This window comes from Gopherus flavomarginatus, chromosome 8 (assembly GCF_025201925.1).
Source record: "Gopherus flavomarginatus isolate rGopFla2 chromosome 8, rGopFla2.mat.asm, whole genome shotgun sequence".
Taxonomy (NCBI): Eukaryota; Metazoa; Chordata; order Testudines; family Testudinidae; genus Gopherus; species Gopherus flavomarginatus.
This window is the reverse complement of record NC_066624.1, coordinates 50,970,342-50,994,729: the sequence shown is the minus strand read 5'-3', so window position 1 is coordinate 50,994,729 and position 24,388 is coordinate 50,970,342. Positions and strand designations below refer to the sequence as shown.

Here is a 24,388-nt window from a genome sequence, read left to right as displayed (position 1 = left end):
AGCTCAGATCTGCCCCTGTCCCAGAGGGAGGAGGTCATCTGCAAGGGGACTGGACCACTAAACTATCAGCTCCTAACTCCCAAACTTTCAGTAACTCTATTATCAGTGGCTGTGAGCATAATTTAAACCATAAGAAAAACCACACTGGGCTAGACCAAAGGCCCATCTAGCTCTGAATCTTGTCTTCTGACAGTAGCCAATACCAGGTGCCCCAAAAGCTACTCCCCCAGGCACCACTGGGAGTTGAACCCAGGATCCCCTGCTTATAAGGTAAGTGTTTTAACCAGCTGAGCCATGGTGCCTGCATGTAGCTAAAACACAGTGTCTGACCACACCTGACTCACTGACATCTCCACCAGGCCCTGACAAGCTTTGCTTGTGTTTGGATTCTGCAAAGCAGAGGAGCAGATGAGGTTTTCCTTGCAAGCTGTGCGTGTGTGTGTGAATCTTTGGCCAGGTCTGCACTACAAAGTTATTTTAGCATCATCACATTGCTGAGGTGCGTGAAAAACACACAACGCTCCCTCGGTCACCAGCTTTTGGCTGGTGCACACACTGCAATGCCACGTCTGGCCACAAAACTGCCCTGTTTTGGTGACAAAATAAAACCACCTCGACGAGAGGCCTAGAGCTTTTTGCAGCAAACTTAAAGTGACAGAGTGCCAGTTTAGATGCTGCCGTTCATTATATAACCATAACTGGCCTCCAGCAGTATCCCACAATGCCATCTGTGAACTCACCTGCCCTGCATTCTGCTACAGAGCCATGGGGCCCTCCCCTTTCATAGCTCCAGGAAGTTCTGACAGCTGAGCCTGCTGCTCTGCTCCGGCAGCCAGGAGCAAATCTCTGCCATGGATGCTGCTCACTCCCACCCTGCAAACATAGAGCAGGTGGCAGGAGCTTCCTTACAGTGGGGGCGGCGGGGCATTGGCATCTGAACTGTGACACCCCCATGACACCCCTTCCCTCGAGGAGGCTCTTACCTTCTAAACAGGGATGGCTGTTTTCTAGTAAAATCACTAAAAGGGAAGGAGAAAACTTGAAAGAGGTTCCTCCTGGCGCTCACGTCTGTGAACCCGAATACTCTCTCAGTCCTCAAAGAGAGACCTGAAGAAGGAGACTTGCTGAAGTGAAGCAAAGCCACAGGGGTCTCTGAGGTTTCCCTGGCTCCTTGCCCCGTCCTGCCTGGCTGATGTCAGCATCTCTCTGTGAGGTCACCATCTCCCCACCGCCTTGGACCAATAGTCTGAGGTCCTGCAAAAGGCCTTTATGATGTCACTGCCACACCCCTCCCTTGCTGTGCCAATGTCCTGCTCCTGGCCAGGCCCTTTGGAGGTCTGAGCTACTCCCTACTCAAGGCAAGAAGTGTCTTCGGTGCCGCCTACCCCTGCTCCATATGTTAAACCATTGAATACCTTATTTTTTATTGCATTTGTAGCTCATATCATGATTTCAATGCACAATCTGGACGCATGATTTTCTCGATCATATTAGACAATACATTTTCATGCTAGGATGTGTAAATCTGTATTTATTCATGCCATATATAAGAAAATAAAACAAATTCATTTCCTCTAAGCATATGGAAACTTTTTAATTTTCACAGTAACTGAAATGTACAAACACCTAGAAATGGAACTGTCACCAGCACAGGGTTGGCCAGTATTAAATAGTGTTACAGTAGGAGACAGCATTAGGATGTTAACCCCAGGCCTTTTGTTCAAAGGTTGTGTCTCTCGCCTTTCCCCCATGAACTGAAGTGCAGCATTCAATAGATCCAGAGACTAGTTGATGACATTTCTGAGTGCTAAAATAGCAAGCGCTGTCCTTCCTGCATTGGCCAGTGGTGACTGGAGAGCTGGTTTGTTGAAAATAAGCTTCAAGGTGAGAAGCAGCAGCCCAAAAGAGGTCCCTACAGGTGCTGAAGTAGCTCAGTTGGGAGAGCGTTAGACTGAAGCTCTAAAGATCTGTGGTTCAATCCCAGGCTTCAGCAGCCTCTTCGATCCCTCTCGGTGCAGCTGTGGGCTGTTTCCTGGCAACACAGCAGTCCCTTTACCTAATGCACGTTCTTTCTTTCAGGCTATGCAGCAGGAAAAGGCAGCATTGGCTTCTGCAGCCAGTTGGCCCTCCTGAACTTTCTTTCTTCTCTTGCTCTTTCTCAGAAAGGGGAAGAAAAAGCAGCTCCCCCTCAAGCTGGAGTCACACGGGCGATGTAAGGACAACTTGCTGAGTGCCAGCTCCAGTCCTCTGCTCTGCCAGCTGACCCATCGAAGAGCTGCCGCCATTTTCTCCAGGTTCTCCCCTCAGTGTGTGCCAGGATGAGCACCACCAAAGTGCAGGGAATTTGAGGGCGGGGCAGGACAGGGCAGCGCACTGTGATGGAGTTTCTGTAGCGTGGTGGTTCTCACATTTGCCTAATCTGCAAAAGGGCCTCAGCCTGAAAACCAGGCAGAAACGTAGTGGCTTCCTTTTCCCAGCTCCCCTTGCTGTCCAGCAAGGCCTCCTCCTTCTGCCACTGGCCTGTCCCTGGGATAACCCCAACCCCCGCACGATAGAGGGTGGTGATATCAGTGGAGAAAATACCTTGGCGTCAGCCTGGGGAAGCTGGAGGAATTAGGCCAGTCGAACCCATGGAAGTGCACTTGGCTGCTGGGAGGTAGAATCTTGTTTCTACCTCTTGGCATCCCAGGGGTGGCTACTTGCAGCCCAGGAAAAGATGTGGGGTTCTGGGTGGAAGGAAAACAAGTTAAGGGTTAATGTCTCTTTTACCTGTAAAGGGTTAACAAACAGGGACCCAAACACCTGACCAGAGGACCAATCAGAAGACAAGATACTTTCAAATCTCGTGTGGAGGGAAGCCTTTGTTTGTGGGTTTTGGGTTTGGCTTTGTTCTCTTTGGGTCCTGGACGGGGCTAGAGGTGCAACCAGGTTTCTGCCAATCTCCCTGCTACAGTCTCTTATCTATTCAGAATTGTAAGTAAGAAAAGGCGGCCATAGTCTTTTAATTTGTTTTTTTTTCCATTTGCATATGTGTACTTGCTGGAATAGCTTAAATTGTGTTTCTGCTGGAGAAAGTTTCTTTCTATTGTTTATAAGTTGAAAGACCCTGTAACTTTTTACCATCTAAAATGCAGAGATAAACCTTTTACTTTTTTTCTTTCTTTTTTATTAAAAGTTTTGCTTTTTAAGACCTGTTTGATTTTTTTTCCCAGTTGAGGCTCTAGGGAATTGAGTCTGTATATTCCAGGGAATTGGTGGGGAGAAGGGAAGGATAAATTTCCTCTTTGTGTTAGATTCACACAGCTTGAATCTGTATTGCCTCTGGGTGAGGGGGAAGCAGGGAGGGAAAGGTAAATTTCCTCTTTGTGTTAGATTCACGGAACTTGAATCTGTATTGCCTCTGGGAGAAGGGGAGAGAGAAACTTGATCTCTCTGTGTTGTGTTTCAAGGAATTGAATCACGGTATCTCCTAGTGTACCCAGGCAGGAAAGATCTGGGAGGAGGTAAAGAGGTGGGAGGGAATGGTTTATTTCCCTTTGTTGTGAGACTCAAGGAATCTGGGTCGTGGGGTCCCCTGGGAAGGTTTTGGGGGGACCAGAGGGTATCAGGCCCTAGAAATTCCTGATTGGTGGCAGCGCTACAGAATCTAAGCTGGTAATTAAGCTTAGAGGACTTCATGCTAGTACCCATATCCTGGACGCTAAGGTCCAGATTTGGGAATTATACTATGACACGAGTGGGCTGCTTTCTGGCAAGATGGTTTTCTGTTTTAGGCTTGGGAGAAGCCTGCGAGAGGAGTTGTTCCAGTGAGAACCGCTGCTCCTTTCTTGCTGACCTGGGGGTGCCAGTGACAGCTTGTGAGGGGGCAGGTGCTGGCTTGAGTGAATGGGATACAGGAAACCCCAGCCTGCCCCTCCAGGTCAAGTCCACTGCTTGGCTCCTGCGTTGTGACATCCAGATTTAAATCTTCCCAGCATGTGCTGTGGCTCGTGTATTAAGCCTTCCTGGTGGGCCTGGTCCTTGCCAAAGTAGCTCAGCTGGGAGTGCATCGGATTGAAGATCTAAAGGTTTCTGGTTTAATGCCAGGCGTTAGCACCCCCTTCACCCTGGGTGTGTTGTGCTGGGCTTTCTTCTGGGTGTGCAGCTGTGCCCTGAACTCACCAGTGTTCCTAATTTCAGAGGCAACACTTGCAGAGGGCGTGTGTGGGGTCATGTGCCCCACCTGGGTTAGCTATCGCCTGCTGCATTATGTGGTGCTGCCAGGCCCCCTCCCTGCAAAGCAGCTGCTGCAGGGGTGAATGGAGAGGGGCTGCCTTTGCTGCTTCCTCTCCCTGCACTGTTCACAGCTGGGGGGGCTGTTGATTGCAAGGGGATGGGGCTGAACCTTGACATTGTGCCCCCCCTTCAGGAGACACCAGTCGTCTGCACCTGGTTGGAAGCTCCGCAGCCAGAGGAAAAAGTGGTTTTCTGCACCAGAGCTGCCAGCTCTTACTTTCTTTCTCATGACGGGGAGGAAAAACGAATCTCTTTTTCAAAGCCCAGTCCTGCCATTGACCGAGGTCTGACTTTCTAAGTTCCTGCTAGAGTGGGGGATTTAGAGTTAGTGGGGTCCTGTGCACATAAAGTGCATTCAACAACCCCCCTTCCTCTGAGCTCTGCTATGTCTCCAGTAGCTGCTGTCCCCTGGTAGCAGGGAAGGACGTTTCTACCCATCCAGGAGATCCCAGCCTTGGACCAAAGGCAACTTCAGGCTTCTCCTCTCTCCCTTCTTGGAATCAAGTTCAGGTTTTTACCAGGAGTTAAAGCAGCCTGAAGCTGCAGAGTCTGGATCAAGGTCACAAGTTCCCAGTGTCTCTGTGGAAGGGAATTTGTTAAATCCCAGATGAGTGGAGTTAAATCAGTTCTCAACCTGAGTCCTTAGGTCTAAATCCTGAGGATATTGTCCCATCATGGGGCCATTTCCCACCTCTCTTTCATACCGAAGCACAATTTTCTTTGCACAGACACAGGAACAGCAGGATCTTTCTCTGTCCCTTGTGCAAAGCAGGTGGCCAAATTCCATGGAAACAATGGCCAAGCAGGGGGCCCTGGGCACATCCAGCCCTGGCCGTGAGACGTTCCCTCCCCTCTTTCTTTATACTGCTGTTGTCATTTCATGGAATGTCTGGGATGGGGAAAAGCTGAGTTCACTCCAGCTGGAGGGAAAAAGACCCCTGAAAATCTCAGGCCCTCAGGGAAAACCCAACCTCTGCTACCAGGGTCACTGAGGTGCTGGGGATTTGAGTAGGAAAGGGACTGTCTGAATTTTCAAGGTGGGGAATGAATAACAAACTACAAGATCCACCTCATTAACCACCGACACAGGCTAATCCTGCTGCAGATAGAGAGGAAACTGGGAGCTATTCTTTGCTGTGCAGCCATGGAAACACTGACCCAATTGCACTGCAGTGAATGTGCTGGGGAAAACCGGATTTTACAGGCAGGTGGAAATAGTGGATCCTAGAAACACCTGGAGTCCCCCACACTGCGTCTGCCACCAGGGTTGGGTGTTGAGCTGCTCACAGAGTCCCCCACCAACATTACTTTCTAGCAGGGGATTGCAGCACCACTCACCCACCCAGAGCTGAAAGTAAGCCGGTCCAGTCTGGTATGGTGTACTGGCAAGAGCCAGTACGCCGTGTTGGACCACACCGGCGTCCATGGCGGGCATTGAAAGGGCTCTGGACTGCCCACGGCCAGGGCTCTGGCGGCCAGGCTGGGACCGGGATTGAAAGGGCTCAGAGCTCCCCGCGGCTGCGGGCAGCCTAGAGCCCTTTAAATCCCAGCTGCAGCTGAGATTTAAAGGGCTGAGAGCTCCATGCTGCTGCAGGCAGCCCAGAGTCCTTTGAATCCTGGCCGTGGCTCTGGTGACCGGGCTGGGGCCGGGATTTAAAGGGCTCGGGGCTCCCCTCAGCGGCAGGAGCTCTGGGCCCTTTAAATCCCTGCCCCAGTCCCGCAAAGCTTGGGGTTCTCCTGGTGGCTGGAGGCCTAGGCCCTTTAATTTGCCCCATGAGCCCCGGGGGGCTCCCAGCCCCCTCTTCAGCTAGGAGCCTCTGGTTGATTTAAAGGCTCTGGGTCTCCCAGCCACAGCTGGTGCCCCAGGGCCTTTAACTCTTGAGATGCCACGCCTCTTCTGGATGAGGCCACGCCCCCTCAGGACTCCCGCAGTACCGGTAAGTCCTGTAAGTTACTCTCACCCCTGCACCCAGCCAATGCAGTATGAAGGCTGAGTCTTGTATCGCTGCACCCTGGGTCCAGGGCATGCACTCTCTCTCCTCCTCTGCTGTATAGAATCCGGCCCTGCCGCAAAGTGTTCCCCATGAACCACCAACCTCCAGGACAGCAGGTTTGGCCCTCAGAGCAAGGACCAGACCAAGGTGGGGTTGTAGCTCAGTGGTAGAGCACATGCTTTGCATGTATGAGGCCCTGGGTTCAATCCCCCACATCTCCAGGTTTCTTTTTCATCCTGCTGCTTTGCTCATGCCCAGAGGGGATGTGGCCCACCAGGCTCCTTGCCCGAGCTTCAATCCTGCTCACTGAGGGGCAAGGGACAATTGCATGGAAGGTCCTGGGGGAGTTTCTGCTCCTAAGTCACCTCGGTATGTTTAAGATTCCCACCCGCTGTGCTGCTTGGGACAATGGTAGATGAGAAGGGCGAATCCTCCAGCACTGGAGGGAAAGGTCCCATCTGCACAGCCCGAGAGGCAAGGAAACAGAGGGGCTGTCAGTGCTCAGAGAGGAGAGAGGTCAGTGATTTACACCCACCAGGGGACACTGACTTTTTGAGGCGGGTGCAGCTGGCTTGAGATGGTGCTGACGATGGATAGAAAAAAGGCTGGAGTCAGTGACAGATGGGACCACAGAAGGGGAAGGGGAATGGCAGCCCCACAGAAGGTCCTGGGTGCTCAGATGCCCCAGTTATTGCACCCTGGCCTGTCCTAGAGAGAGAAAAGACCCAGAGGGACCCAGCCCCCCTACAGTGATCCCATGGACAAGAACCTGGTTGGGAGTGAGGTGAAGGTTCCCTCTGGGCAAAGGGGAGCTGAAATCCCTCAGTGTCCTGGAATTTAAGCAATGAAAGCTTCAAACCCTGCACGGGTGTGGGCTGAGGTGCATCAGCAGAAGGTTGGGCTGGACAGAGCTGGCAGGTTTGTATAATTTTTGGTGGTTCCCAGAATGGGACCAAGTCCTGCCCCACCCCACACCTGTGTGAGGCTCTGGGAGGGAGTTTGGGTGTGGGAGGGAGGTGTTGGGCTCTGGGAAAGACTTTGAGTGCAGGGTCTGGGCTCAGTCAGAGGGTTGGGGTGCAGGAGTGGGTGTGGTGGGCAGCGTCTTGGAGGGAGTTTGGGTGCGGATATGGGGTTTGAGTTGGAGCAGGGTGTGAGGGGTGCAGGAGAGGGTGAGGGGTGCAGCATTTACCTCAAGCATTTCCCAAAAGCAATGTGCACCCCTCTCTGGAAGCAGCCTCTAACCAGGAGGGCTGGGAGTGTCTCTGTGCACCACTGCCAGCAGACTCCACCCCACAGGTCCCATTGCCACAGTAGGCAGAGTTGGCACTCGGGGAGACCCCCCACACACACCTCATGGGCTACAGTGACGTGCCAGCTGCTTCTGGGGGTGGCGTGCCACACGGAGCGAGGGTGAGCAGGAAACTGCCTTAGCCCCCTTGTGCTGGTGGTGGTGGCGGCGGCAGGGATCTCTGGGCCCTTTTAATTTCCCATAGGCAGCAGGCAGGACCAGAGGGGACACTCCCAAGGCCAAATATTGCTTTGCACAATGATAAATCTTGGAAGAGGACAGAAATGAAATGGCAGCAGAACCTAAGGAATGAAAAGCCTCCGGATTCTTGTGTGTGCACTGACGCTGAAGAGAAACTGTAATTTGACTCGCTTTGTGTCTGCGGCCGGTAAAATATCAAGGTAAAATCATTCCAGTGATTGTGACACCGGGTTTGAGGAGGCTTTGGTCTTATTAAAATGTAACTAGCATGATAGGTCCTGTCTTGATCATGGGTGGGAAGATGTTCTTTTTCAGGGATCTCAGACGAGAACTGGGCCACAACACCGGGTTTGTTTAGGCCACAAAAACGGAGGCAGGAACCTCTTCTCTCCTGCTGGCAAAGAACCCCAGGTACCGAAAAGACAGGGACTCACATCCCTGAATGGGCTTTTAAAAAGTTAGGGCCCGACCATTTCTTGTTTCCACAGACTAGACACTTTAGCAAACTTTAGAATTCCTTGGTGCTAAACACTGTGAAACTCCCCTTTCTCCATCACAGAGGGCTTTAACACCCCTTATCTCACTCAGGCTCACAACTGCCCAGAGTTCGAGAACTGTCCCTGTTCCCATTGGACAGACGGGGAGGAGCCTGAGGTACAGAGAAGGGAAGTGACCTACCCAAGGGCATACACAGAAAGGTGGTGGCAGAGCCAGAAAGAGAAGCCAGCGGTCCTGACTCCTGTTCTAACAGACAAACCCTCCCTCTCCTCCTTAGAGGTAGGGATAGAGCCCAGGAATCGAGATGGTGAGGAAATTTCATTGAAACCATTTCTGTCAGAAAATCCCATTCAGACTAAATCAGTTTGTTTCTCAAAATCATAACAAGTGGGATGAAAGTTCTTTGCAAAAGTATTTTGTTGCAAAACAAAAGCATCTCCTGTTTGTCACAGTGTGTTAAATTGTCTCCTCGCACACAAAGAGGAGACACTTAGATCTCAAACATTAGATAAGATGCTTCAGTCTGAGCTACGTCGTTGCTGCTTTTAACAATTTCAAAATAAAAACATACAAATCAAATAGACTATTTCAGCTATTCTATTATGTGTTAATCTGCTCTGAGTAAATGTGATAGGACACCTTATATTATGCACTATTCCTAGTGACACTCTCCAATGGATCCCCATCCTCCACCCACCGTGAGGTAGGTAGGAGCAGATCATTACTATCCCTACTTGAAAGATGGAGAAGCTCAGGCTGAGAAAGAGAATTGACTTGTCTCAGGTCACACAGCCAGTCAGGCTGGGCTGGGGCGGCAGGAGGTGCGGGTGGTGGGGGCAGAGCCCAGGGCTGAGGCGGCAGGAGTGTGTGTGGGTGGGGGAGCACTGGAGGGGGGGAGAGGAGAGCCCAGAGCTGGGGCAGCACGGGGTGTGTGGGGGGGGAGAGCCCAGGGCTGGGACAGCAGGGGGATGCGGTTGGGGGGAGGCCCAGAGCTGGAGTGTCAGGGGGTTCAGGTGGGGAGGGAAAGCCCAGGGCTTGGGCAGCAGGGGAGTGAGGCGGGCAGGGATGGGGTGGGGGCAGCCAAAATTTTTTTTTGCTTTGGGCAGCAAAAGACCTAGAACCAGCCCTGCCTCCACGCACCATGAGGTAGGTAGGAGCGGATCATTATTATCCCTACTTGAAAGAGGGAGAAGCTCAGGCTGAGAAAGGAGAATTGACTTGTCTTAGGTCACACAGGCAGTCGGTGGCAGAGTTGGGAATAGGACACAAGAGCCCTAATTTTCAAAATAACCATCGGATCTTGAATTTCAGACATTGAATGACCTGAATAAAGTGGTCTCAGATGAGCTCCAGACCAACAATAGTGACAGTAATTATTCAGCAAGTATTTGAGGAGAACTGCAATGTTAGAGAGAATCATGAACTGCTCAGAGACCATTAATGCAGAGAAGCAGCAAAATTCATCAAACATAGAACTGGTTCTGACTTATTTCCTTGGTCTTAAAAGAGAACAACAAGGACCTGAGTCTCCTCCCTGTCAATAACCCCCTGCTCAGCCAATCAGGGTAGAGACTGAGGACGGGAGGCTGAGGATGAGCCCAGAGAGCCCGAAGGATGGCCCAGGTCACTGGTGGGGATCACTGCCCAAGCACTATTTCAGCCCCACATTTTTCGGTGAACCTCCCACAGTGGGAGCTACAGAGCACTGCCCCACAACACACACACACACACAAGCATACCTCCTGGTGTTGGGAGGGGAATAGGAAAAAGGAGAAAAGAAGCAAGAGAAGAAGAGAAACGAGGGAGGGAGGGTGGATGGAGGAAAAGGTGAAACAAAAAGGACAAACCCTTATGTCCCCACTGATTCTAAGGGACAAAATCCCAGCTGTGGAATAAAATTCTGCCTCCTTAAGCTCGTGTTTTCCATGCCTAGAATTCAACTCTCACCAGATGGATCAGACTGAACAGGTTTCAAACCTCCAGGAGGCTCTTACCTTCTAAACAGGGATGGCTGTTTTCTAGTAAAATCACTACAAGAGAAGGAGAAAACCCGAAAGAGGTTCCTCCTGGCGCTCACGTCCGTGACCCCGAATACTCTCTCAGTCCTCAAAGACAGACCTGGAGAAGGAGACTTGCTGAAGCAAAGCCACAGGGGTCTCTGAGGTTTCCCTGGCCCCTCGCCACTCTCCTGCCTGGATGATGTCAGAATCTCTCTGTGAGGTCACCACCTCCCCACCAATAGTCTTTGACCAATAATGTGAGGTCCTGTAAAAGGCCTTTGTGATGTCACTGCTACACCCCTCCCTTGCTGTGCCAATGTCCTGCCCCTGGCCAGGCACTTTGGAGGTTTGAGCTACTCCCTGTGAATCACCACACTCAAGGAGCGTTCGTTCTAGGAAGCAAGTTGGCTAGACAGTAAAACATCAGACGCTGCTCCCAATGCTACACTCAGTTTTTCAGAAATTAGTCGATTTTATGTCCAGAAGAGACCATCAGAACATTTAATCATATAATCATAGAATATCAGGGTTGGAAGGGACCTCAGGAGGTATCTAGTCCAATCCACTGCTCAAGGCAGGACCAATCCCCAACTAAATCTTACCAGCCAGGGCTCTGTCAAGCCTGACCTTAAAAACCTCTAAGGAAGAAGATTCCACCACCTCCCTAGGTAACCCATTCCAGTGCTTCACCACCCTCCTTGTGAAAAAGTTTTTTCCTAATATTCCACCTAAACCTTCCTCGTTGCAACTTGAGACCATTACTCCTTGTTCTGTCATCAGGTACCATAGAGAACAGTCTAGATCCATCCTCTTTGGAACCCCCTTTCAGGTACTTGAAAGCAGCTATCAAATCCCCCCTCAGTCTTCTCTTCTGCAGACTAAACAAGCCCAGTTCCCTCAACCTCTCCTCATAAGTCATGTGCTCCAGATTTCTAATCATTTTTGTTGCCCTCTGCTGGAATCTTTCCAAGGTTTCCACATCCTTCGTGTAGTGTTGGGCCCAAAACTGGACACAGTACTCCAGACGGGGCTTCACCAATGTCGAATAGAGGGGAATGATCACATCCATCGATCTGCTGGCAATGCCCCTACTTATACAACCCAAAATGCCGTTAGCCTTCTTGGCAACAAGGGCACACTGTTGACTCATAGCCAGCTTCTCGTCTACTGTAATCTCTAGGTCCTTTTCTGTAGAACCGCTTCCTAACCATTCGGTCCCTAGTCTGTAACAGCGAATGGGATTCTTCTGTCCTAAGTGCAGGATTCTGCACTTGTCCTCGTTGAACCTCATCAGGTTTCTTTTGCCCCAGTCCTCTAATTTGTCTAGGTCCCTCTGTATCCTAACCCTACCCTCCAGCGTATCAACCACTCCTCCCAGTTTAGTGTCATCTGCAAACTTGATGAGGGTGCAGTCCACGCCATTCTCCAGATCATTAATGAAGATATTGAACAAAACTGGCCCCAGGACCAACCCTTGGGGCACTCCGCTTGAAACTGGCTGCCAACTAGACATGGAGCCTTTGATCACTGCCCATTGAGTCTGACGATCTAGCCAGCTTTCTAACCACCTTACAGTCCATTCATCCAGCCCATACTTTAACTTGCTGGCAAGAATACTGTGGGAGACCACATCAAAAGCTTTGCTAAAGTCAAGGAATAACACATCCACTGCTTTCCCCTCATCCACAGACCCAGTTATCTCCTCATAGAAGGCAATTAGGTTAGTCAGGTATGACTTGCCCTTGGTGAATCCATGCTGACTGTTCCTGATCACTTTCCTCTCCTCTAAGTGCTTCAGAAGTGATTCCTTGAGGACCTGCTCCATGATTTTTCCAGGGATTGAGGTGAGACTGACTGGCCTGTAGTTCCCCAAATCCTCCTTCTTCCCTTTTTTAAAGATGGGCACTACAGTAGCCTTTTTCCAGTCATCTGGGACCACCCCCGATCGCCATGAGTTTTCATAGATAATGGGTAATGGCTCTGCAATCACATCCGCCAACTCCTTTAGCACCCTCGGATGCAGCGCATCCAGCCCCATGGACATGTGCTGGTCTCCAGTTTTTCTAAATAGTCTCGAACCATTTCTTTCTCCACAGAGGGCTGGTCACCTTCTCCCCACACTGTGCTGCCCAGTGCAGCAGTCTGGGAGCTGACCTTGTTTGTGAAGACAGAGACAAAAAAAGCATTGAGTACATTAGCTTTTTCCACATCCTCTGTCCACTAAGTTACCTCCCTCATTCAGTAAGAGGCCCACACTTTCCTTGACTTTCTTCATGTTACTAACATACCTGAAGAAACCCTTCTTCTTACTCTTAACATCTCTTGCTAGCTGCAACTCCGAGTGTGATTTGGCCTTCCTGACTTCACTCCTGCATGCCTGAGCAATATTTTTATACTCCTCTCTGGTCATTTGTCCAATCTTCCACTTTTTGTAAGCTTCTCTTTTGCGTTTAAGATCAGCAAGGATTTCACTGTTAAGCCAAGCTGGCCGCCTGCCATATTTACTATTCTTTCTACACATCAGGATGGTTTTTTCCTGCAACCTCAATAAGGATTCTTTAATCCTTTAGAGGATTTGAACTGATTTCAGTGGAGGCACATGTTTGCTAGGTTTATATGCATTTGCACAGGAAGATATTGAGTGTTTGCATTCATTTCAGGGATCCCTACTCAGTGGAACTCGTGAACATAACAGAAATGCAATTACTTTTGTTGAAGGAAGAGGTGTGTAAGGGGGCATTTGGATCTGAACCAAGGACTACTTGATTTGCAGTCAAACACTCTACCACTGAGCTATACCCCCATGACTGCTATGAAAGTAAGTCAGTGATCTTAAAGAGTTTGAAGGACAGGCCCTGCCTCAGAGATCTCCTGTTCTCTTCCCAGTCCACAGTGCTTTTAAAAATGGGGTTTCATTAAACTTATAGATGCATGGAGACACCACAGCTTGCACACCCACCCACATAGATTCCCCCAGTGACGTAGCTACCACCTCTCGGGGAGATGGATTAACTACACGGGCGGGACAGCTCTCTCCCCTCTGCTTAGAGCATCTTCATTATTTATGAATAGGTAGGAAAGAACCTCCTGAATGGACAGTAACCAATTGATCAAATATTGGTGGGTCTGCATTCAATATGGGTAACTGGTCATACTGGGCTGGATTAGAAGGAGTATTGGCAGCAGAAGTGACTATTCCCCTCTATTCGGCATTGGTGAGGCCACATCTGGAGCATTGCGTCCAGTTTTCGCCCTCCCACTAGAGAAACAAGTTAGAGAGAGTCTAGGGGAGGGCAACAAAAATGATTAGGGGGCAGGGGACTTACAAGGAGAGGCTGAGGACAGGGCCACCCAGAGGGGGGGCACGTGGGGCAATTTGCCCCAGGCCCTGCAGGGCCCCCATGAGAATATAGTATTCTAGAGTATTGCAACTTTTTTATGGAAGGGGCCCCCAAAATTGTTTTGCCCCAGGCTCTGAATCCTCTGGGTGGCCCTGCCCACTCCACCCCCTGACTCATTCTCCTCCCTCTGAGGCCCCACCTATGCTCTGCCCTCACTCCCATTTGGCCACTTCCCACCCCTGCTCTTCCTCTTTGGCTGAGGCCTGCTGGTCCAACTTTCGCTTGCTCCTCTGCTGCCCGAAGGCCTCCTTGTGCCTCTCCACCCCCTACCCCAAGGCCTGTCTGCTGCCCCCACCTCTCTGCCCTTCCCCTGAGACTCACCCTGCCCAAACCTCTCTGCCCCCTCCCCTAAGACCAGCCCTGCCCACCACTTGTGCCTCTCTGCTTCTCCCCTGGGACCCACCCTGCCCAGCACTCACACCTCTCTATCCCCTCCCCTGACCTGCCCTGTCCACCACCCACACCTCTCTGCCCCTCCCCTAAGACCCGCCCTGTCCACCTCTTTCCTCGGTCATCTCTTGTTATTCATTGAAACATCAAGGATGGAATAAATAGCTGAGTTTACTCCAGGGTGAGGAAGAAAGGAGCCACCAATCCCCTAGCAAAGCTCAGTGCCCAGGAGAAAACCTACCCTCTGCTATTGCAATCCCTGATGTGCTGGGGATATGATGGTAAAGGAACTGTCTGAATGATCAAGGCAGGAAATGGACAACAATCTACAGGAACGTCATTGACCACAAAAACACCCTCCTCATGCTCCAGCCAGAAGGGAAATGAGCAGGAATTCTTGCAGTTCAGCCATGGACACACTTCCACAACGGCACAGCAGTGTGTGTGTTGTGGAAGCTGGTCTGAGGGAACAACTGGAATTGATCACAGATTGAGAACAGAACTAGAGTGTAGTGAGAGACCCATCTCAAGCAAGTAGTTATGGCCGAGTGGCTAAGGCGATGGACTAGCAATCCATTGGGGTTTCCTGGCACAGGTTCACATCCTGTCAACTACAGGGGAAGTTGTGGTTCTTTAGTTTCAAGGGAGCTGGGTCTTGTCTCACTCTTAAGCTGTGGCTACACTATTGGGTAATGTGGCTTTAAAGTGTTTTAATTAAACAGCTGTTGCATATCCACACTATGCCCCTTGTGTCACCAGAGCACATCCAGGCTAGAATCTTGGATGGCCACAGAGAGCAGTGCATTGTGGGTAGCTGTGCAACTGGCTGCAGGTGTTTTGGGAAGGGTTTGCAAGACCTCATGGCTGGTACAGCATCACATGATGCAGGTTTGTCTATCCCATTGTTCCATGGGAATCCTACTAGATTGCCAGCTGCTTTTCAACTGCAATGTGCCTGGTGGGGTACAGAGTGTGTGTGTGTGTGTGGGGGAGAGTGAGTGTGTGGGCACACTGTCTCTAAGTCCAGACAGCTGCTGCAAGCAACCAGTCCTGAGGCAGGGGGAGGGAGACAGCCCCAACATCAGCCCCTGCTTCCCTCACTGGCTCAGGTCAGCACAGCAGCCTCTGTCACACACACACACACACACACACACACACACACACACACACACACACACACACACACACTGCTGCCTGCTTAGTTCTGTGTCAGGGGTGCTGGAACAGGGGGTTAGAGGGCTGTGGCTCCACCACTGTTTACGAGCTGTTAGGACCAGTGATGGAGTGGGGGGAAGGGTGGAGTCTTAGGGGGGGAAGAGGCGTTCTGTGGGTGTGGCCTCGGGGGGAGGGGTGGTGTGAGTGTGGGTCCTTGAGGAAGGGGTGTCATGGGAGTGCCACAGTTCAGACAACGGTGCCCCCTCCCACTGTAAGGAAGCTCCCGCTGCCCCTGCTCTGTGTTCGTAGCGCAGGAGAGAGCAGCATCCACGGCAGTGATTTGCTCCCCGGGGCTCCGGCAGGGGGGCTTTGGAGACGATTTAAAGGACCCGGGGCTCCAGCCACTGCAGGAAGCCCTGGGCCCTTTAAATCACCAGCCTGGGGAAGTCGGGCCGGGCTGGCACAGAGTACCCGCTCTTGCCGGTATCCCATACTGGACTGGACTGACTTACTTTCACCTCTGGAAGGTCCTCACATGGATCAATAACTGGTTAAAAGCTAGGAAACAAAGGGTAGGAATAAATGGTCAGTTTTCAGGATGCAAACAGGTAACTAGTGGTGTCTGTACTGGGACCAGGACTAGTCAACATATTGATAAATGATCTGCTAAACAGCGAGGTGACAAAATTTGCAGATGATCCAAAACTACTGAGGATAGTTAAGTAGCCTGTGAGGAGCTAAAAAGAGATTTCACGAAACTGGGTGAAAGGGCAACAAAATGGCAGATGAAATTCAATGCTGATAAATGCAAAGTGATGCACATTGGCAAACATAATCCCAACTCTACATATAAAACGATGGGATGTCAAATAGCTGTTGCCACTCAAGTGAGAGATCTTGGAGTCACTGTGGATAGTTCTTTGCAAACATCCACTCAATGTGCAGCGGCCGGCAAAAAGGGAACAGAATGTTGGGAGTCATTAGGAAAGGGATAGAAAATAAGAGAGAAAATCTTATTGCCGCTGTATAAATCCATGGTATGCCCACATCTTGAATGCTGCATGCAGATACGGTCACCCCATCTCAGAAAAGATGTATTGGAATTGGAAAAGGTTCAGAAAGGGGTATGGAGTGTCTGCCATCTGAGGAGAGAATAATAAGACTGGGACTTTTCAGCTTGGAGAAAAGGTGACTAAGGGAGGATATGATAGAAGTCTATAAAATCATGGCTGGTGTGGAGAAAGTAAATAAGTAAGTGTTACTTATTCCTTCTCATAACACAAGAACTTGGGGTCACCAAATGAAATTAATAGGCAGCACGTTTAAAACAAACAAAAGGAAGTATTTTTTCACACAACGCACAGTCAACCTGCGGAACTCCTTGCCAGAGGATGTTGTGAAGGTCAAGACTATAACAGGGCTCAGAAAAAGAGCTAAATCGATTCATGGAGGACATGCTCTGAGCCAGGATGGGCAGGGAAGGTGTCCCTAGTCTCTGTTTGCTGGGAGCGGGTGACAGGGGATAGATCACTTGATGATTACCTGTTCTGTTCATTCTCTCTGGGGCACCTGGCTTTGGCCGCTATGGGAAGACAGGACACTGGGCGAGATGGACCCAGTCTGACCCAGTCTGACTGCTCTTACATCCTTATGCTCCTTTCATACAGATGCCTGGGATTCTGCCTGACAATGTGTCCCTGAGGTCTCAGCCAAAATGCCCAGACAGGCAAACACTCTGGGCTCCTGAAGCCTCTGCCCCCCACCTGGTGCCTATGGCTCATCCCTGCCCCTTGCTGCTGCTCCTTGCTGTAGAAGGTGAAAGGAGCGGAGGCAGCACAGGAGCCTTCTGGGGATGCAGATCTGAGGCTTTGGGAGAGACACATTGTCTGAGACATCAGAGCGCTGTAAACCATGCAGCCACCCCCTCAATCAGGGGCCTGTTCCAGCCCTGAGTCTGGGTTACCGTCATCCCACCCACACAGCAGGGTGCCCACTGTTGTGTATTTGGTTGTCATGGTTTTTGTTCCCATGCAACTGAGTTAGATTATTAGGGGTTAGCCCAGCCAGCTTCGGCCGATTGGGTGAGCTCTGTGTCTGTAAATAAATGGTAGTTTTGTTAGCTGTCTGCTGTCTGGCCTCAAGTGATTTCTTCTTAAACCGGCTGCCCCCAAGGATATAACAAGTGGCGACGAGGATGGGATTCCGGTGCTGCTCCAGCAACACAAGGAAGTAGAAGTCAAGGTACAGAAAGTGAAACTAAAAATCATGGCTACTCTGACCAGGCCACTGGAACCTTTTGATGAGAATATAGAGCAGTGGCCTGCGTATACTGAGTGTTTTGAGCTTTTTGTTATTGCAAATGACATTCCAGAAGAGAAGAAGGTGCCCATATTCTTAAGTGTTGTAGGAGCTAAAACCTACTCCCTGTTACGCAGCTTACTATACCCTGTTAAGCCTGAGACTAAATCTTGCAGTGACATGGTGGAAATCCTGGGGTCCCATTTTTCCCCAAAACCACTGGTAGTTGCTGAAAGATATCGGTTTCACAAAAGAGACCAAAAAGAAGATGAAACAGTTGTACAATTTGTAGCAATTTTAAAAAAGCTAGCAGAACACTGTGAATTTAAAGAGATGTTAAATGATGCGCTGCGTGACAGGTTAGTGTGTGGCCTCTACAGAGAAGCTATACAGAAAAGGCTCAGCTTACATTACAGAAGGCTGTTGATATTGCTGTATCCATGGAACTGGCTACAAGGGAGGCGCAATACATCGGTGCATCCCCTAGGCTGCAAAAAGTGTCACAAGAACCTACCCACAAAACTGTGCAGAGTCAGGAATGTTACCGCTGTGGTAAGCCAGGTCACCAGGCATCAGAATGCTGGTGTAAGGACCTGGTGTGTCGACACTGTGGCAAAAAGGGACACATTGAGTGTGCCTGTAAACAAAAGAACAAGAGGCCTGTGGTCTGGCCGACAAAAAGAGGAACCCTGCATACCCTAGAGCAGACCCAGGATGATCAAGGTGGCACCTCATCGCAAGCGGAAGTGCCACTGCATGTTTTGTCTTTGGCAGTGGGCTCACATGAATTCGGGATAACCCCGTTATTGGATGGCAAACCTATATGCATGGAACTGGACACCGGTGCAGCTGTCTCGCTGGTCTCCGAAACTGTGTATAAAGAAAAGCTACAGCCTCTTCCGCTTAAGGCAACAAAAACTGTTCTGAAGACGTATACAGGAGAAGCTGTGCCCATGTTGGGCACTATTGATGTTAAGGTGGAGCTCAATGGACGGGCTGCTAAATTGCCACTGTTTGTGGTGAGAGGTAACTACCCAACCTTAATGGGTAGGTCTTGGCTTGGGCAGATTCAGCTGACCTGGGCAGAAGTGCACCGGATGACTAAAGAAGAAACCAGTCTAACCCCTATACTAAGGAAACATGCTGCTGTTTTTGGAGATGATTTGGGAAGTATGAAGGGAATCACTGTGACATTGAACATTAAACCTGATAGTCCACCAAAATATCTGAAAGCCTGTACTGTGCCATATGCCATCAGGCCAAAAGTCGAAACAGACCTGAAGCGCCTGGTCACCAATGGAGTCCTAACACCAGTTACCCATAGTTCATGGGCCACTCCTATCGTTCCAATAGTGAAGAAAGATGGCTCTCTCCGGATTTGCGGTGATTTTAAAGTCACTGTCAACCCAGTGTTGTGTGCAGAGCAATACCCTCTTCCCTGCATAGATGACCTCTTCGCAGGCCTGGCTCGGGGACAAAAGTTCAGTAAGATTGATCTGAGTCAAGCATATTTACAGATGCATGTCGATTACAAGTCCTAAGATCTGTTGACTATTGTGACTCATAAGGGGCTTTATCGATACTGTCGCCTACCCTTCAAAATAATGTCTGCTCCCGCCCTGTTCCAGAGGGCTATGGACCAGATCTTGTGTGGCTTGTCAGGAGTTCAGTGCTATCTGGATGATATCCTGGTCACTGGAAGGAATGAAGAGGATCACTTAAAGAATTTAGAGGCTACCCTACAAAGACTGGAAGAGTATGGCCTACGACTTCGCAAAGACAAGTGTGAATTCTTCAAGCTCTCTGTTGAATATTTGGGACACATCATTGATTCTGCAGGTCTTCATAAGGCCCCTGCAAAAGTTAAAGCTATGGTAGAGGCTCCCCCACCTTGAAATGTAAGCCAGCTGCACTCGTTTCTAGGACTACTGAACTATTATGGAAAGTTCATCTCACAGTTAGCCACACTGCTAAAACCACTTCATGAGCTCCTGGGGCAGAACAAGGCCTGGAAGTGGACTGAAGCCTGTGATGTTGCATTTAACAAAGCTAAGGATGCACTGCTAAATTCTGAAGTTCTAATGCACTTTGATCCATCCTTACCCCTACAATTGGCTGCGATGCCTCCCCTTATGGAATGGGAGCAGTCGTGTCACACATTATGCCTTCTGGAGAAGAGAGACCTATTGCTTTTGCTTCATGCACTCTAAGCAAAGCAAAAACTAACTACTCCCAAATCGAACGTGAGGCATTAGGAATTGTTTCTGGAATTCGGAAGTTTCATCAGTACCTGTTTGGGCGAAAGTTTACTCTTCTCACAGACCATCGACCTCTGACGTCAATTTTTGGACCCTACACAGGCATTCCCCCATTAGCTGCTAGTTGTATGCAACGTTGGGCATTGTTACTTTCAGCACACACTTATAAAATTAAATATCGGAAATCCACTCTGCACGGCAATGCAGATGGCCTCTCAAGGTTGCCTTTGCCGATCAAACATCAAGATAGTGCCCAAAAGGAAATCTTCTACTTTGATCAGGTAGAGAATACACCCATCACTGCTACTCAGATAAAGAAGGCAACTCGCGTTGGCCCAGTATTGTCCCAAGTTATGGACCTGGTGATGCATGGAAAATCTCGACAAACCTTTCCGGTCTCATCCGACTTTGTTACCTACATGTCCAGGAGGACGGAGTTATCGGTCCAATCCGGTTGTTTCTTGTGGGGGAGACGTGTTATTATTCCACCACCACTGAGATCACAGATGTTAGAACAGCTACATTCCAGTCACTGTGGAATAGTGCACATGAAGGAAATTGCACAAAGCTATTTTTGGTGGCCTGGATTGGACAGTGCTATTGAAGAGAAAGCAAAAGCTTGTATGTCATGTCAGGGTATGAGGAATGCACCCCAGTGGGCACCCCTACACCCATGAGACTGGCCTGAAAACCCGTGGCAACGTATTCACATTGACTTTGCTGGCCCCCTTGAAGGAAGCATGTTCTTGGTGGCAGTAGATGCCCATTCTAAATGGCCAGAAGCCTCTATAATGCAGTCCACTACTGCAGAGTACTGTCCAAAAACTACGGGGACTCTTTAGTCGTTTTGGTCTCCCAGAAGAACTTGTGAGCGACAACGGACTGCAGTTCGTCTCTCAGGAGTTTCAAAATTTTATGAAGGCAAATGGGATACACCACATCACGTCAGCACCATATCATCCATCTACCAATGGATTAGCTGAAAGATTTGTGCAGACAATGAAACACGCTTTGAAATCAGCAAGGGGACAACACTCCATTCAAAAGCGTCTGGATACCTTCTTACTTTCCTACAGAAACACACCTCATGCTACCACCCAGGCATCCCCGGCCTTTCTAATGATGGGACGACAGCTGCGCACTTGCTTTGATCTGCTGAAACCTTCTGAACCCTGACAAATTGTGCAACATCAGCAGCAACATCAAGTCATCAGACGTGCACCCAGAGCAAAAGACCGAACCTTTAGCCTGGGACAGCCAGTTTTGGCTCGGAATTATACTTCTGGAGCTAAATGGGTCCCTGCCACGATCATCACTCAAACAGGACCTGTTTCCTACACAGTTCGGACTGCAGAGAATCTTACCTGGCGGCGACATGTAGATCAGCTGTTGCCAGATCATGCCAGTCCTCAGACACATCTGCAGTTGAGTGGTGTGACTTCACCTCTTCTGGTCAGACACTGACTCACGAATCACCTATTCCTGACTGTTCTCCTCCCTTACTGCCAGCGGCTGAGATACCCCTTTGCCCAGCATGAGCTGATACCACCTCCTCACCTGTTCGTGCTGCAGACCCTAAGCCCATGGTACTTTTGGGTGCAACAACACCAGAAGTTTGCCGTAATCCACCTAGAGACAGAAGGCCTCCTCATCGGCTGGATCTTTAGCTAGAGTGAACCCACAGTTATGGGACAAAATAATCCCCGGGGTTTAGCCTGGAATGGAGGCAGTCTACCCTCCTTCTCTAGTCTAGTATCAGAGGGGTAGCCATGTTAGTCTGGATCTGTAAAAGCAGCAAAGAATCCTGTGCCACCTTATAGACTAAAAGACGTTTTGGAGCATGAGCTTTCGTGGGTGAATACCCACTTCGTCAGATGCATGTAGTGGAAAGTTCCAGGGGCAGGTATATATATGCAGGCAAGCTAGAGATAATGAGGCAGTTCAATCAGGGTGGATGAGGCCCTGTTCTAGCAGTTGAGGTGTGAAAACCAAGGGAGGAGAAACTGGTTTTGTAATTGGCAAGCCATTCACAGTCTTTGTTTAATCCTGAGCTGATGGTGTCAAATTTGCAGATGAACTGAAGATCAGCAGTTTCTCTGCTGTACCCAGCAGCCTCCTACTGCAAGACAAACCCAAGAAAGAAACCAGCAGGACTCCACTGGCCATCACATACAGTCCCCAGCTAAAACCTCTCCGACGCATCATCAGGGATCTACAACCCATCCTGGACAATGATCGCACACTTTCACAGGCCTTGGGTGGCAGGCCAGTCCTCGCTCACAGGCAACCTGCCAACCTGAAACATATTCTCACCAGTAACTGCACACTGCTCCATAGTAACTCTAGCTCAGGAACCAATCCATGCAACAAACCTCAATGCCAACTCTGCCCACATATCTACACCAGTGACACCATCACAGGACCTAACCAGATCAGCCACACCATCACCGGTTCATTCACCTGCCATCATATGCCAGCAATGCCCCTCTGCTATGTACATAGGCCAAACTGGACAGTCGCTATGGAAAAGGGTGAACGGACACAAATCAGATATTAGGAATGGCAATATACAAAAACCTGTAGGAGAGCACTTCAACCTCCCTGGCCACACTATAGCAGACCTTAAGGTGGCCATCCTGCAGCAAAAAAACTTCAGGACCAGACTTCAAAGAGAACCTGCAGAGCTTCAGTTCATCTGCAAATTTGACACCATCAGCTCAGGATTAAACAAAGACTGTGAATGGCTTGCTAATTACAAAACCAGTTTCTCCTCCCTTCGTTTTCACACCTCAATTGCTAGAACAGGGCCTCATCCTCCCTGATTGAACTGCCTCATTGTACAGCTGATGACCCTCAATGGGCCATCAAACATGCTAGGCAATGTTGATGCCAATATGTCTGGGGGTTTCACCCAGAAAAACTGCACAAGTCTGGAAATACAGATATACCTTACATATCTGTAAGTCACAATACAAAGGTGATAGAAACATAGAAACAAAATTATCATACTTGGCAAATCATAACATTTTCACTGACACTTTACATGGCATACCTAGCATGATTCATTGCAATTTTATCAGATTATATTATTTTATTATTAATACCAAAGTGTCTCACAATTTCATGCAGTCTCACACTTGCTAAACTAGTGAATTCCCAGGACCAGTTCCCAAGGTCCTTGAAGACGCCAAACATTGTGCTTATGAGGGATTGAAATACCCACATATCTGCTGGGAACACACACACAGACACTGTGTCAATCTCTACCCCTGTGTTCACTCTTCTAGAAAATTGTGATCAATTTTCTACCCAGTATGGCTTGTGAGGTATCATTAGAAAACGCGTAACCTACTGAATATTATCCTCCTGTTAAAATGCTTAGTAACACTGTATGTAAAATTGTGAGATTTTACAGTATGATATTACTGAAAAAGTTACAGTTCTAGGGAACACCCACAGACCAGATCCTCAGAGACAGCAAGGCAAACAGCTGGTCAAACAGCCATTCTCCTGCAGGGGGAAGGTGTGAAGACATTAAGGGCTGGTCTACGCTACGGGGGGAAATCGATCTTAGATACGCAAATTCAGCTACGTGAATAACGTAACTGAAGTCGAATATCTAAGATCGGATTACTCACCCATCCTCACAGCGCGGGATCGATGTCCGCGGCTCCCCCTGTCAAATCAGCAACTCCGTTGGGGTTGGTGTTGTTCCGGAATCGATATAAGCGCTCTCAGGGATCGATATATGGCGTCTAGATGAGACGCCATATATCGATTCCCGAGCAATCGATTTTAACCCGCCGATACGGTGGTTAGTCTAGATGTAGCCTTACATTCCATTACAGGGACCTATTGAGGCTGTTGTGGAAAACGACCACAGGATTAATATTTGAATCAGCTCAGCCTGAGGCTCTTTTCTTGGTTACAAGCACGCAGGGGGAGACAGCTATTGGAATAGTATTCCCGAGCTAAAAATCACACAAGCCTTTTACAGCTTAAAACCACAAACAATGACACATACGTTGCACGTTAATTTCCTTATTTGGAATATATTGCAAAATATGATGCAGGTCAAAAGCAAGCTGAACAATCAGTTTTCCATATTTGGCCTTTCCTGTTATTTTTATTACACTTGGTGATATGGGAGCAAGACTCTCCATGTCTCAAGAAATGTCACTACCAACCTAGGCCATTTTCACATGCTGGGGTGCAATCCAGATCAGCGAGGAGTTGTGTCATCTGTAATCCTGGGTGAGATTCAGTGTTCTGCTGCTGGAGCTCCCCTGTCTGGATACTCCCAGCCAGCGTTCAAGGACGCACTGAGTGTCTGTATGATAAGTAACCCTGGACTGGCAGCACTGACTCCAGCCACCTGCTTGTTACACCCCAAGCACATTCTGGTTTGGGTAGAGAAGGCTCAGGGTTTGAGAGAAGGCTGGGGGCAGGAAGCTTCTGTTCATTATGCTGGACCTAACCCCAGTTTTACTTGAGTAAAGAGGAGATATTTGACATTGTGTGATGCTGCTCCTGTGCTCTGTTCCCAAAGTGTTCTGCAGCAGAGGAGGGTCTCTGGTAGTATGTATGTTATTGGCATATTGGGGTGATGCTGAGACAGGACAGGGTACAG

At 49.4% G+C, this 24,388-nt stretch overlaps 5 non-coding genes across 5 annotated transcripts; 3 read left to right on the top strand and 2 right to left on the bottom strand.

Annotated features, from left to right (window-relative positions):
• Positions 1 to 228: 228 nt before the first annotated feature.
• Positions 229 to 302, bottom strand: TRNAI-UAU (transfer RNA isoleucine (anticodon UAU)). The gene has a single exon. It is a non-coding gene; the product is annotated as a tRNA-Ile (tRNA).
• A 1,618-nt stretch (positions 303 to 1,920) lies between these two features.
• TRNAF-GAA (transfer RNA phenylalanine (anticodon GAA)) lies at positions 1,921 to 1,993 on the top strand. Its single transcript has one exon. It is a non-coding gene; the product is annotated as a tRNA-Phe (tRNA).
• Positions 1,994 to 6,418: 4,425 nt separating this feature from the next.
• On the top strand, positions 6,419 to 6,490 carry TRNAA-UGC (transfer RNA alanine (anticodon UGC)). The gene has a single exon. It is a non-coding gene; the product is annotated as a tRNA-Ala (tRNA).
• A 6,497-nt stretch (positions 6,491 to 12,987) lies between these two features.
• TRNAC-GCA (transfer RNA cysteine (anticodon GCA)) lies at positions 12,988 to 13,059 on the bottom strand. Its single transcript has one exon. It is a non-coding gene; the product is annotated as a tRNA-Cys (tRNA).
• A 1,522-nt stretch (positions 13,060 to 14,581) lies between these two features.
• Positions 14,582 to 14,663, top strand: TRNAA-AGC (transfer RNA alanine (anticodon AGC)). Its single transcript has one exon. It is a non-coding gene; the product is annotated as a tRNA-Ala (tRNA).
• Positions 14,664 to 24,388: the final 9,725 nt, after the last annotated feature.